This window comes from Orcinus orca, chromosome 11 (genome assembly GCF_937001465.1).
Source record: "Orcinus orca chromosome 11, mOrcOrc1.1, whole genome shotgun sequence".
In the NCBI taxonomy this organism is placed as follows: Eukaryota; Metazoa; Chordata; class Mammalia; order Artiodactyla; family Delphinidae; genus Orcinus; species Orcinus orca.
Genome location: NC_064569.1, coordinates 25621964 through 25635331, shown reverse-complemented (window position 1 = coordinate 25635331; position 13368 = coordinate 25621964). Strand labels below are relative to the sequence as shown.

The 13368-nt window shown below is 41.8% G+C and overlaps 1 pseudogene; it reads right to left on the bottom strand.

Annotated features, from left to right (window-relative positions):
* Nucleotides 1-1825: 1825 nt before the first annotated feature.
* LOC125960442 (60S ribosomal protein L38-like) lies at nt 1826-11847 on the bottom strand (annotated as a pseudogene).
* Nucleotides 11848-13368: the final 1521 nt, after the last annotated feature.

The window sequence follows — 13368 nt, the reverse complement described above, 5'->3', positions numbered from 1 at the left end:
TCAAATTATAGTTTTGTCCAGATTTATGCCCAGGAGTAGGATTGTAGGATCATATGAAAATGCTATTTTTAATTTTTTGAGGAACAGTCATACCGTTTTTCATGGTGGCTGCACCAATTTACATTCCCACTAACAGTGTAGGAAGTGGAACCCTTCTTGAAGAACCAAGAAGACATTGTGGAGGTAGGGATGCCTCACATGAGACTTAAGCTTGATTGTGAGTGAGCCAGACAAAAAAAGAGGAGGGGAAAGTCTTCAGGCCAGGGGTCCAATGTGTGCAAAGTCTCCCAAATGAGGGAGATCTTAGCCAGTCCAGGGAATCACTGTTCAGCATGGCTGGAGGACAGCATTCTATCAGGAGAATAAGAAGCAGTAAGAGGGGCTTCCCTGGTGGCGCAGTGGTTGAGAGTCCACCTGCCGATGCAGGGGACGCGGGTTCGTGCCCCAGTCCAGGAAGATGCCACATGCCGTGGAGCGGCTGGGCCCGTGAGCCATGGCTGCTGAGCCTGCGCGTCCGGAGCCTGTGCTCCACAACAGGAGAGGCCACAACAGTGACAGGCCTGCGTACCGCAAAAAAAAAAAAAAAAAAGCAGTAAGGGTACAGAGGGCCCCTCTCCAAAATGTCCTGTGAATTTTCTCATGAACTTTGGGCCTTTTGAAAAGAACAACGGTGAGCCATTTAAATAGTTGCAATGGAGGATGGGGTAAGAATGAAGGTAAAAAGGCCAGTTTGAGAGTGTTGCCATAAACTAGATGAGAGGTGTTGATGATATAAGCTCTCGTTATGTGAGTAGGTAAGTAAAAAACAATGAATGGAATGAATGATATTAAAGAGACAGGTTTTGGAGATTTACTCTGTGTGTGTGTGTGTGTGTGTGTGTGTGTGTGTGTGTGTGTGTGTTAGGGGTGGGGACAGCTAATCAAGAGAAGTTGAGGATTACTGGCAGGCTTCCTATCCATCCCCCCAAAAGAAAATTACCCAGAAGAGCAGTGTTGAGTGTGTGCCGAAGTCAAGGTCGGACATATTGGGTTTGAGGGCCCCTGTGGCAGCTGTTTAATAGGCATTTGGATTTATGAATCTGGAGTCAGGTGAGAGATTTGAGCTGAGAAAGCTTTGGGAATCATCCCCACATAGATGGTGATTGACCCCACGGGTCCTTCCCTTCCACGTCTGAAAGTCTGTCAAAGGACAGAGGAAGAGGGGATCCCATTTTCCTCAAAGGAACCTGTACTTCCTCCACTGAACTTCCTTCACTGATACCTAAGGTGGCAGGAGCGCCTTCTGAGAAGCGCGTTCACCTTCTCAGGCAAACCAACACCCAAGGCCTGGGGCTTCAGGGACCTCAAGAGGGGGCAGAGCGCCTCCCAACAACCATGCAGACTTCCTCCACTGGAGGTCAGATCAGCGGTTTCTAGAACTACCAAGTCTTCCGAAACCTGTTAATTGGTAGAAGATCAGACAGCCAGGTGCAAAGCTACATCCCTGGAGAAGTGCCATCCCTGTGCCAGAGCCGTGGCGGGAGAGGCTGGGAGCCTGGAGCGAAGGCACGGGGCTGTCAGGGTCGGGAGGCATGGGGTCCAGGGGACCCAGGGCTCTGGTTGCCTCCCCGGGGAAGAGCCACCACCCCAGAGAGAGAGGACCTGTGGCTCCAACAAAGGCAGAGCAGGAAGGGACGTCTGGGAAAAGGCGTCCAAAGGGCTACGGTGGCAGAAGCGATGGCAGGAGCGACTTCTGACCCTCCCCACTCCTCCCCAGCAATGGAGCCTGGTGCTGGGGCCCTGGGGAGCCCAGGTTCTTGAGCTGGTAACTGATGTCTCCTTTCTGCTACTGTAAGCTTGCAGCCCTGATTTTCATTCCTGGAGGAAACTTCTGCTCCATCTTGTCAGGGATCCTAGTGGCCAGTGAATTCTGATTCCTAGAAGAGTTCAGTTCCAAAGGGCACATGTTCTCCAGTGGTAAGTGTTATTTGGAAAACCTTCAACCCTACAATAAATTAACTTCCATATAGGATATTTTCTTGTATATCTCTTAGAAGCAGTTTTGCTACTGTAAATGTGATCTCTGTTGAGGGAAGATTCTCCCTAGGATGAAGAAAACAGTTGAAAATGTAGAGTAAAACAAAATGAAACAAACAAACCCCTTTCATTAGCTGGTCCTACCCATTGTTCAGGCTGTACACAGTGAACTTCACAGTATCAAAGGTGGCAGGAAACACACTTGCTTCTGAATGCAGATACTTATATCCCTTACATCTCAGGTACCCTTAAATTGGCACTGACGCATGAATGTTGAATGAATTTTGTACCTGCTCTAGCCTTGCCACAGGGGTCACTAGGGCAAACAGCTCAGACCTTTTTATTCTGGACATAGCTGGCCTTGGCACGTTCCCTTATCTGCCCACAGAGTACTCTCATGAGCCAGGCATGGTGGTAGTTGTCGAGATCTGCCAAAGGAAAAGACTACCGTTTAATATCTAAACAAAAAGCCAAATGTAATACTTACTGAAGCACAGTCTTTTCCAGCAAAGCAAGGAGTTGATTTTATACAGGGTTTGGGAAGTATGGTGTTGAGGGATTAGTGGACTTCCAAGGGGCAGGAGTGGGCTGATGCTAGCTGTGAAAACCTGCTTGTTTAGATGAGAATGGTGTGGACTGGCTGGCTTTCAATAGCACAGGGCTGTTTCTGGCTAACTTTCAGAAGTTTGTTCACTTAGGCAAGTTGCCATTGATTCATTAAACCAGTTTAGAACTGGTTCTGGTGGTTCCTTATTGCCATAGCTACAGAATATTTAATCTTTTCCTAAGATTGTAGGAAATTTTTTAAAATATATATATATTTTTAAAAATTTATTTATTTTATTTTTGGCTGTGTTGGGTCTTCATTGCTGCACGTGGGCTTTCTCTAGTTGTGGCGAGCGGGGGCTTCTCTTCGTTGTGGTGCACGGGCTTCTTATTACAGTGGCTTCTCTTGTTGCGGAGCACGAGCTCTAGGCATGTGGGCTTCAGTAGTTGTGACGCATGGGCTTCAATAGTTGTGGCGTGCAGGCTCTAGAGTGTAGGCTCTGTAGTTGTGGCTCACGGGCTTAGTTGCTCCGCGGCATGTGGGATCCTCCCAGACCAGGGCTTAAACCTGTGTCCCCTGCATTGGCAGGCGGATTCCCAACTACTGCGCCACCAGGGAAGCCCAGAATTTTTTTATTTTCAGGTCTCTGCCTTCAAGAAAAATCGTAATCTATGTGGAGGATAGATATGCAGGCTATATACAGAGGCAGCATAACAGAGAGGTTCAAAGGACAGGCTTCTTGCTCAACCCAGAAGATTGGATACTTACATTTACCTCTCCTCCTTCCTGAATCTCCAACCAGATGATACTTAGGTATTAAAAAAGATACATGGGACTTCCCTGGTGGCGCAGTGGTTAAGAATCCGCCTGCCAATGCCCCAACAGAAAATGCAAGGGCATTGAATTAGGGACACCAGGTTCAGGTATAGCAGAAAGGCAGGGAGCTCTGAGGAAAGCAGGGGGATTAAGTGGAAATCAATATCTTGCAAAGTAAGATTCTAAAGCCTCTTTCGCTAACTTGGCTCCCAGAATGCTAGCAGTCAGGTTGACACTCACCAAGATAAGGAACTAGAGGGAGAATTTCTCCCTGGGGAAAATGACCACTCCAGGAAAAAAGACCTAGAGATGCTGCCACATTTGGGAGGAGGTGTCCCCTAGCACATGCCTTGGCCCCTGCCCATCATTCTACAATGGAGTCGACAAGTCAATACTTCCTATTTCCCCTCACAGGTCTTCTTATTGGGTTTTAGTGCCTCACACTTACCCATAAATGAATAAGAATTGCCAGACATTTGAGGAAAGTCTTCAGCATGAAAAAGTAGAGATAAAAGCAAAGAGAAAAGAATTTGGAGGAAACTGAGACAATAGAGGAATCAAAAAAATTAAGTCTTACAAATCATGGTCCCACTCTAATAAAAGAAGCTATAGCATTCACGAAGAAAGAATGAGATGTTTTGAAAAAGCTATATTTAGTGAATAAAAAGATCTCGAAAATAAAAATCAGATAGAAATTAAAAAATCAATAGATAGACATTTAAAGAATCAGTAGATGTCACAAAATAGTTGTATGACTTTGCAGATGTTATTCAACTTCTCTGTGTCTTACTTTCCCTTTCTATAAAATGGGCATAACAACAGTAACTAACTCATAGGGTTGTCATGAGTATTAAATGATTTAGTACATGAAATGAGCACACAGTTACTGCTACTTTATTTTTTCACTTGCTTTTTACCATATTTTAGCATAGCAGTTATCAGTTTGTTTATTAGTTTTACCGTGCAAATAAACTTATTTGAATAATTGCTTCTTTTAAATTTATTGGCTTCTTAGAAAAAATTAGCCTATATAAACAACATGGAAAAGCATGTTATTAACTCAAAAGTACTTTTAAAACTAAACTGGTAGTAATTATTTCTAAGAAAAAGAGGGCAATGGGAAATTCATGAAGCCTATTGTCAGCTGCTTTTTTTTTTTTTTAAAATTCAAAAGATTTAAATACAGTTCAAAACAGCACGCCTTGTTCATTTCAGCTCCTTCATTGTCAAACCTGGGGCAGGGACAGATTTCCAGTTTCTCTGCCTTTGTCTGTGGTGACCAAGGTATAAAAGTATTTGCTGTATCAAACTTTAAACTTCAGATTATCCTTATTTTTCTTAATCTTGACAGATCTGGCATCCTTTCACCTGTCTGTGAGCACAAAGTCCTTGATTTCCTCAGTTTTCTGGGGCACAAAGGAGAGTGCTCAGGCCAACCAACCCCAGAGTGGGAGGAAGCAAGAAGATGGAAAAAAGCTATTGTCAGCTGTTTTGATCCCTTAACTCCAAGTGGCAGTTTGGGAGTTGAAATCCGTTCATTTTTCGAAAACTATGTACTCAGCACCTATTATCATGTGTCAGGCACTGTACTAGGTGGTAGTATTTTTTCATAATTGCACTTTAAAAAATGTAAAAATGACTGAAAAGTTTTTTTTTAAAGTAGGATTGTAAATTAAAGGTGAGGAAATATCTCAGAAAATAGAACAAAAAGACAGAGATGGAAAATAGGAAAGCAAATATATGAAAATTAGAAAATCAGCCCAAGAGACACAATATCTGAGTGATAGGAGTTCCATGGAGAGAGAAACAAACAAGTAGAGAGGAGGAAGTTATTGGAGAAATAATTTTTAAAAATTTCTCAAAGTTGAGTTTCTGATTGATGGGGCCCACTGAGTGCACCAGGCCACCTCACCTTGAAATTTCAGAACCTTGGGATAAAAAGAGGTTGGGAAAAGCTTCCAGGTTGAAAAAAGTCACCCATAAAGGATTCAAAATCATAATGGCATTGGCTATTCAACAGCAACACTGAAAACTGGAAGACAGTAGAACAATGTCTTTAATATTCTGAGAGAAAAAACTATCAGCTTGGAATTATAAAGTTGGCACTCTATCAATCACATGTGAGGACAGAGTAAGTTTTAATCTCCAATAGCTGAGTTACAGGAAAGTAACTGAAGAAAAGGAATAATATAAGATCCAGGAAATAGGAAATCCATCCCCAAAAAAGAGGCAAAGAGAATTCCCAGGTGACGGTGAAGGTAAACCTTCGATAGCAGCACCTGAGAGACTGCAGCCCAGATGGGAGCAGCTTAGAAAGCTTTGAGGGAGGTGTCTCCAGGAAAATGAATCCTAAGGTACCCGAAGTGTTGACATGTACTGAGATAGAGACAGCTGGGTGAAAGTTTAGGGATGATATAGTGATTGAAAATTAAATGACATCACCAAAGAAAAAGTAAAACACACGTTTCTTTTGTTTGCCTAGAAAACTAGGCAAACAAAAACATCAGGCAATTTAAAATTCCAAAGCAAGCACACACGTGTGCACATATGGTGCACTACATGTAATTAATCCACTATATGACTCAACTGTGCCCAGCACACAGTGCTTAATAAGTTGTAGCTATATATAATGTGTTAAGTGATGTACTAGAGAAATGTATAAAGTTGCACTATTTTTATTTATTTATTTATTTTTTAATTTATTATTATTTTTTTTTGTGGAGCACAGGCTCCAGACGCGCAGGCTCAGCGGCCATGGCTCATGGGCCTAGCAGCTCCGCGGCATGTGGGATCTTCCCGGACCGGGGCACGAACCTGTGTCCCCTGCATCGGCAGGCGGACTCGCAACCACTGCGCCACCAGGGAAGCCCAAAGTTGCACTATTTTCAAAAAATTTTATTTATTTACTTATTTGGCTGCGTTGGGTCTTAGTTGCGGCATGCAGGATCTTTTGTTGCGGTGCTCGGGCACTTTGCTGCAGTGCATGGGTTTCTCTAGTTGCAGCGCATGGGCTTCTCTCTAGTTGTAGCACATGGGCTTCTCTCTAGTTGTGGCACGTGGGCTCCAGAGCATGTGGGCTCAGTAGTTGTGCACGCGGGCTCTCTAGTTGTGGTGCGTGGGCTTAGTTGCCCCATGGCATGTGGGATCTTAGTTCCCGGACCAGGGATTGAACCTGTGTCCCCTGCATTGGAAGGCAGATTCTTAACCACTGGACCACAAAGTCCCCATAAAGTTGCATTATTGAAAATAGAACTTAATTCTGTCTGGAGGAGATAGGAACACTTTCCTAGTAGTAGAAAGCCACCACTGGGCCCAGGTGGCTGAATAGAGTTTGACAGGTGACAAGTGGGAAGGACATTCCAGGTGGAGAAAAGTTATAAGCTATAAAACAGAGGTTTGAAAATTCATTGTGTGTTAAGAAAATGTGAGCTAAGGATTTATATTCTTCTGAGCTGACTTTCAACTCCAGAAAGTTATAGACAAACCATTACAAACATTTAAAAACTCAGTGAATATTGTTCCCATGAACTCTTCCTGAGGAATATACTAGAAAATTAGCCTCAGATAATCAAAGACTAAAGAGACCTTGACATAAAGACTGCACATTGATCATTAACAGCTCTGTATCACACAAAAAGAGATAATCAGATGTTATATAATTTCTGTTGAAAGAGCATGGCATCACCTGTGAAGCAGCAGTGTTGTGACAATTGAACCTAAGTCTAATCATGATGGAGACCCAAGAGAGGTGGAGACTATTTGAGAGAAAGGTGAGAGAAAATTTGGAAACACCCAGATGCCTGATTCCATAAGGTGAAGGAGGGAATAGTGGGGTTCATGAGTGAGCCTTCTAGTGTTGGTCACCTTATAGTATTTAACCCAAAACTTCCTATCTTTAGGCTGGTGACACCCTATGATGTCTCCTATGATCTCTGAACCACACAATTTTGTTTGACCTTAATTTGGGTTCTCAGGTGCAGAAGACTAAATTATCATACAGCCCAATTCCAGCACATTCTCATCGTTAGTCTGTGTAAGGTCCTTCTCTTGTTTTATTTATTCCCTCTTAACCTCATTTCCCACTTGCATCTACTTCCCCTCCTATAGGAAAGCATTATAATCCATTTAATGTGGTTCTATTTGTATTGTTCTTACAAATACGTATTTTTGTGCGCACCTGTGTTTTTGTTTATAAAAAACGTGCATCTTATACATCTTAGTCTTGAGGGCTATGCTTTCAGTCCAGCCGTGTTTCAAGGTGCACATCTGATCTGTTGCTTCTAATTGCTACATAGCTCTCCACGTGTGCATCTAGCACAGTTTACTTATCAACTCTCCCAGTGATGGACACCCAGATTATCTCCCACTCACTGTGCCACAAATACTGTCACAATGAACATCTTTGCATATGCCCTTTTATGGAACTGAGATCATTTTGGCGCTGGATGGAACTTAAATATTGCCCAATGATCATTTAATGATAACAAGTTTTGAAGGAATGTTGCCAGGCACTGTTTTAGGTTCTAGGCATACAAGATAGACAAGGTCCTTGATCTCAAATAGCTTACATTCTAGGGTAAAGAAACTGAATAAGCAAATTTTTACTGGTAGTAAAAAGCATTATGCAGAAAACTAAAATTGTATGATGTGCTCATGTCAGGGTGGCTACTTAGGTAGATAAGAATGAACACTAGAGCTAAGGCATGAATGACAAGATAAAGTCAACTAAGTGAAGAGTTGGGTTAGGAGCCTTCTAGGCAGAGAGCGTGGCAAGTGTAAGGGCACTTAGGAGGGAATAACCTTGACATACAGGGGCAGCAGCAAGAAGGCCCAGTGTACGTAGATTATAGAGGATGATGAAGAGTGTGGTGGAAGATAAGAATTAGGTGTTGATGGGCTTCCCTGGTGGTGCAGTGGTTGAGAGTCTGTCGGCCGATGCAGGGGACACGGGTTCGTGCCCCGGTCCGGGAAGATCCCACATGCCGCGGAGCAGCTGGGCCCGTGAGCCATGGCCGCTGGACCTGTGCGTCCCGAGCCTGTGCTCTGCAACGGGAGAGGCCATAACAGTGAGAGGCCCGCGTAACGCAAAAAAAAAAAAAAAAAAAAAAGAATTAGGTATTGCTGCATTAACAATATTACAAGTTTATCAGCTTAAAATGACACCATTTCTGTGAATCAGGAATCCAGGCACAGCTTTACTGGATCTTCTGCAAAGCTGCAGTCAAGGTATTGGCAAGGGCTGGGTTCTCATCCAAGGCTCATCTGAGGATTTACTTCCAAGCTAATGAAGTTGTGGATATAACTCAGTTCCTTTTAGGCTGTTGGACTGAGGGCCTCCATTTCTTGCTAGCTGTCAGCTGAAGGCTGCCCTCAGTTCCTTGCCTTGAAGACCTTCCCTACATGGTTGCTTGCTTCCTCAAATCCAGCAAAGGAGAGAGTCTCCTAGAAAGATGGGTTACAAGCTTATGAAACGTTATTAGTGAAGTGACACTCCATCATCTTTGCTGTATCCTGTTGAGTAAAAACATGTCCAGGTCCCATCTACTCAAGGGGAGTAGATTACACAAGGCATGAATACCAGGCAGACACCATGGGGGCCACCTTAGAGTCTGCCAGCACAATAAGGTAAGAGAGGTTTTGGCAGGGGGTGATTAATATCATGAGGGCTATTATAAGTATGGATTTTTTTCCTAAGATTAAAAATTCTCAAATATTCCTCTGCTTCAGGGTCTCGGATAAACTGTAGTGGGGTCAGCAGGGAAACAAGAAATCCAGAGGAGGCTGTTGCTATATCTTAGATAGGAGATGATAGTGGCCTGGCTTACGTGATAGAATATATAGAAAGAAGTGGATAGAATTGAGATATACCTTGGAGGTAGAGTTGACAGCACTTACATGTAATTTATTATATGGCTGTTCACAGACAAACTAAGTAAGTCTGCCCAAGTTCACAAACTCTCTCATTGAAAGAGCCAAAATTAGATCTGTGCCTCCATGGTTCTTAGTCCAGCTCTTTCTGCTATATCATTAGAGATGCCATGATATATATAGTACATACTCTCTCTACTAACTCCCATTTCCTACCCTCTACCTCTCACCTCCAAATTTTGCTTTGACAAACAAACAGACAAACAAAGAAAGCACAGTTTGCTTTGAAGAGGAGGCGGTGTTGCTGCATCTCTAAAAGTTGTTTTTGGAATTGGTAACATTAATATTGCAAGTGGTAGGTAGGAGTAGCAAAAGCAATGGTCTCAGAGGGGAGAATATGCCTATTCCAGTATTGCAAGAGGTTCTGTCTATTCTTATATGTAGCAACTCCTGTGATGCCTCCTTCTATACATTTATAGAAGTCTGGACTGCCTGAGCAATGCAAAGTATGGGAAAGGAGACTATGCTGTCTTCTTGATTTGCACTCTGCTGAGATGTGGGGTTTCTGTCTAATGAACACTTTATGTAGTGCCCTTCCCTAGGCTGTTCTCCGGGTCAAGAACTCTCATGGGATGTGTTCTTCTAGTCTTCTAGAGCACACAATGCCATACGAGCAAAAACTGTTTTCATAGGAATAACTACCAATTATGGAGCCTTTATTATGTGCCAGGGAAGGTGCTAATACTTTACATCTATTCGTTCATTTAATCATCAAAACAAGCATGTGAATTATTATTCCATTTTATTTATTTTTATTTATTTTCTCATCAGAAAAAAACATACTATTATTCTCATGGCCTCTCTTACGTCAAGCTTGTTCCCTCCACTTTCTACACTGATATAGAATATACTCTTCTTTTTTAAAATGACAGCTTTATTTTGATTATAATTCACATAGCATACAATTAACCCATTTAAACTAAACAATTCAATGGCTTTTAGTATATTCACTCAGTTGTACAGCTATCACAACAATCAGTTTTAGAACTTTGTCATCATCCCTAAAAGAAACACTGTACCTATAAGTAGCCACTCCCTATTACCCCCAATTCCCTCAGCCACTGGCAACCACAAATCTACTTTTTGTCTATAGATTTGCCTATTCTCGACATTTCATAAAAATGATTACATAGAATTGTGGTCTTTTGTGACTGGTTTATTTCACTTAACATGATGTTTTCAAGGCTCATCCATGTTGTAGCATATATCAATACTTCATTTCTTTTTATTGCTAAATAGTATTCCATTGCATAGGTATACAATATTTTACTTTTTCTATTGTAAATAAGGCTGCTATAAACATTTGTGTATACTTTTTTTGTGTGTGTGACATACGTTTTCATCTCTCTTGGGTATATACTCAGGAATGGAATTTCTGGGTCATATGATAACTCTATGTTTAAATTTAGAGGAACTGTGAAATTATTTCAAGGCAGCTGCACCATTTTACATTCCCAGTAGCAATGTATGAGGCTTCTAATTTCTTCACATCCTCACCAATGCTTGTTGTTATGTCTTTTTTTTTTTTAACTTTTTATTTTATAACGGCGTATTTTTTTTTTTTTTTTTTTTTTTTTTGCGGTACGCGGGCCTCTCACTGTTTGTGGCCTCTCCCGTTGCGGAGCACAGGCTCCGGACGCACAGGCTCAGCGGCCATAGCTCACAGGCCTAGCCGCTCTGCGGCATGTGGGATCTTCCCGGACCGGGGCACGAACCCGTGTCCCCTGCATCGGCAGGCAGACTCTCAACCACCGCGCCACCAGGGAAGCCCTATAACGGCGTATTGTTGATTAACAACGTTGTGTTAGTTTCAGGTGTACAGCAAAGTGATTCAGTTTCACATCTACATGTATCTATTCTTTTTCAAATTCTTTTCCCATTTAGGTTGTTACATAATATTGAGCAGAGTTCCCTGTGCTACACAGCAGGTCCCCCGCTGGTCATCCATTAAAAAAAACTTAAAAAAAAATTTTTTTGGCTGTGTTGGGTCTTTGTTGCTGTGCGCGGGCTTTCTCTAGTTGCGGTGAGCGGTGGCTACTCTTCGTTATGGTGCGCAGGCATCTCATTGCGGTGTCTTCTCTTGTTGTGGAGAATGAACGGGCTCCAGGTGCCCGGGCTTCAGTATTTGTGTCTCACAGGCTCAGTAGTTGTGGCGCACGGGCTTAGTTGCTCTGCAGCATGTGGTACCTTCCCGGATCAGGGCTCCCCTGCATTGGCAGGCGGATTCTTAACCACTGCACCACCAGGGAAGCCCTGGTCATCCATTTTTTTTTTTTCATCCATTTTTAATTTAGCAGTGTGTACATGTCAATCCCAAACTCCCTAACTATCCCCCCCCAGCCTTTCCCCCCTGGCAACCACAAGTTCATTCTCCAAGTCTGTGAGTCTGCTTCTGTCCTGCAAACAAGCCCATTTGTATCATTTTTTTTTTTTTAGATTCCACATATAAGCAACATCATACGATATTTCTCTTTCTCTGACTTACTTCACTCAGTATGTCTTACTTCACCTAGAGACTTACAATCTCTAGGTCCATCCATGTTGCTGTAAATGGCGTTATTTCATTCTTTTTAATGGCTGAATAATATTATATTGTATATATGTACCACATCTTCTTTATCCACTCCTCTGTCGATGGACATTTAGGTTGCTTCTATATCTTGGCTATTGTAAATAGTGCTGCAATGAATATTGGGGTGCATGTATCCCTTCGGACGGTGTTTTTCTCTGGATATATGCCCAGGAGTGGGATTGAAGGATCATATGGTAGCTCTATTTTTAGTTTTTCAAGGAACCTCCATACTGTTTTCCATAGTGTCTGTATCAATTTACATTCCCACCAACAGTGTAGGAGGGTTCCCTTCTCTCCACACGCTCTCCAGCATTTATTGTTTGTGGATTTTTTGATGATAGCCATTCTGACTGGTGTGAGGTGATACGTCATTGTGGTTTTGATTTGCATTTCTCTAATAATTAGCGATGTTGAACATCTTTTCACGTGCCTCTTCTTTGGAGAAATGTCTATTTAGGTCTTCTGCCCATTTTGTGATTGGGTGTTTGTTTTGATGATATTAAGCCACATGAGCTGTTTGTAAATTTTGGAGACTAATCCTTTGTTGGTCACATAATTTGCAAATATTTTCTCCCATTGTGTGAGTTGTCTTTTGTTTTGTTTATAGTTTCCTTTGCTGTGCAAAAGCTTCTGAGTTAAATTAGGTCCCATTTGTTTATTTTTATTTCCATTACTCTGGGAGATGGATCAAAAAAGATATTGCTGCAATTTATGTCAGAGTGTTCTGCCTATGTTTTCCTCTAAGAGTTTTGTAGTGTCCAGTCTCACATTTAGGTCTTTAATACATTTTGAGTTTATTTTTGTGTGTGGTGTTAAAGAATTTTCTAATATCATTTTTTTTCACATGTAGATGTCCAGTATTCCCAGCATTATTTATTGAAGAGACTGTCTTTCCTCCACTGTATACTCTTGCCTCCTTTGTCTTAGACAAATTGACCATAGGTGTGTGGGTTTATTTCTGGGCTTTTTATACTGTTCCATTGATGTATATTTCTGTTTTTGTGCCAGGACCATACTGTTTGGATGACTATAGCTTTGTAGTAGAGTGAAGTCAGGCAGCCTGATTCCTCCAGCTCCTTTTGTCTTTCTCAAGATTGCTTTGGCTATTCGGGGTCTTTTGTATCTCCATACAAATTTTAAGATTTTTTGTTCTAGTTCTGTGAAAAATGTCATTGGTAATTTGATAGGGATTGCATTGAATCTGTAGATTGCCTTGGGTAATATAGTCATTTTGACAATATTTATTCTTCCAATCCAAGAACATGGTATATTTTTCCATCTGTTTGTGTCATCTTCAATTTATTTCATCAGCATCTTATAGTTTTTGGGGTACAGGTCTTTTGTCTCCTTAGGTAGGTTTATTCCTAGGTATTTTATTCTTTTTAATGCAGTGGTAAATGGGATTGTTTCTTTAATTTCTCTTTGTGATCTTTCATTGTTCGTGTATAGAAATGCAACAAAAATCTGTGTATTTATTTTGTAACCTGCA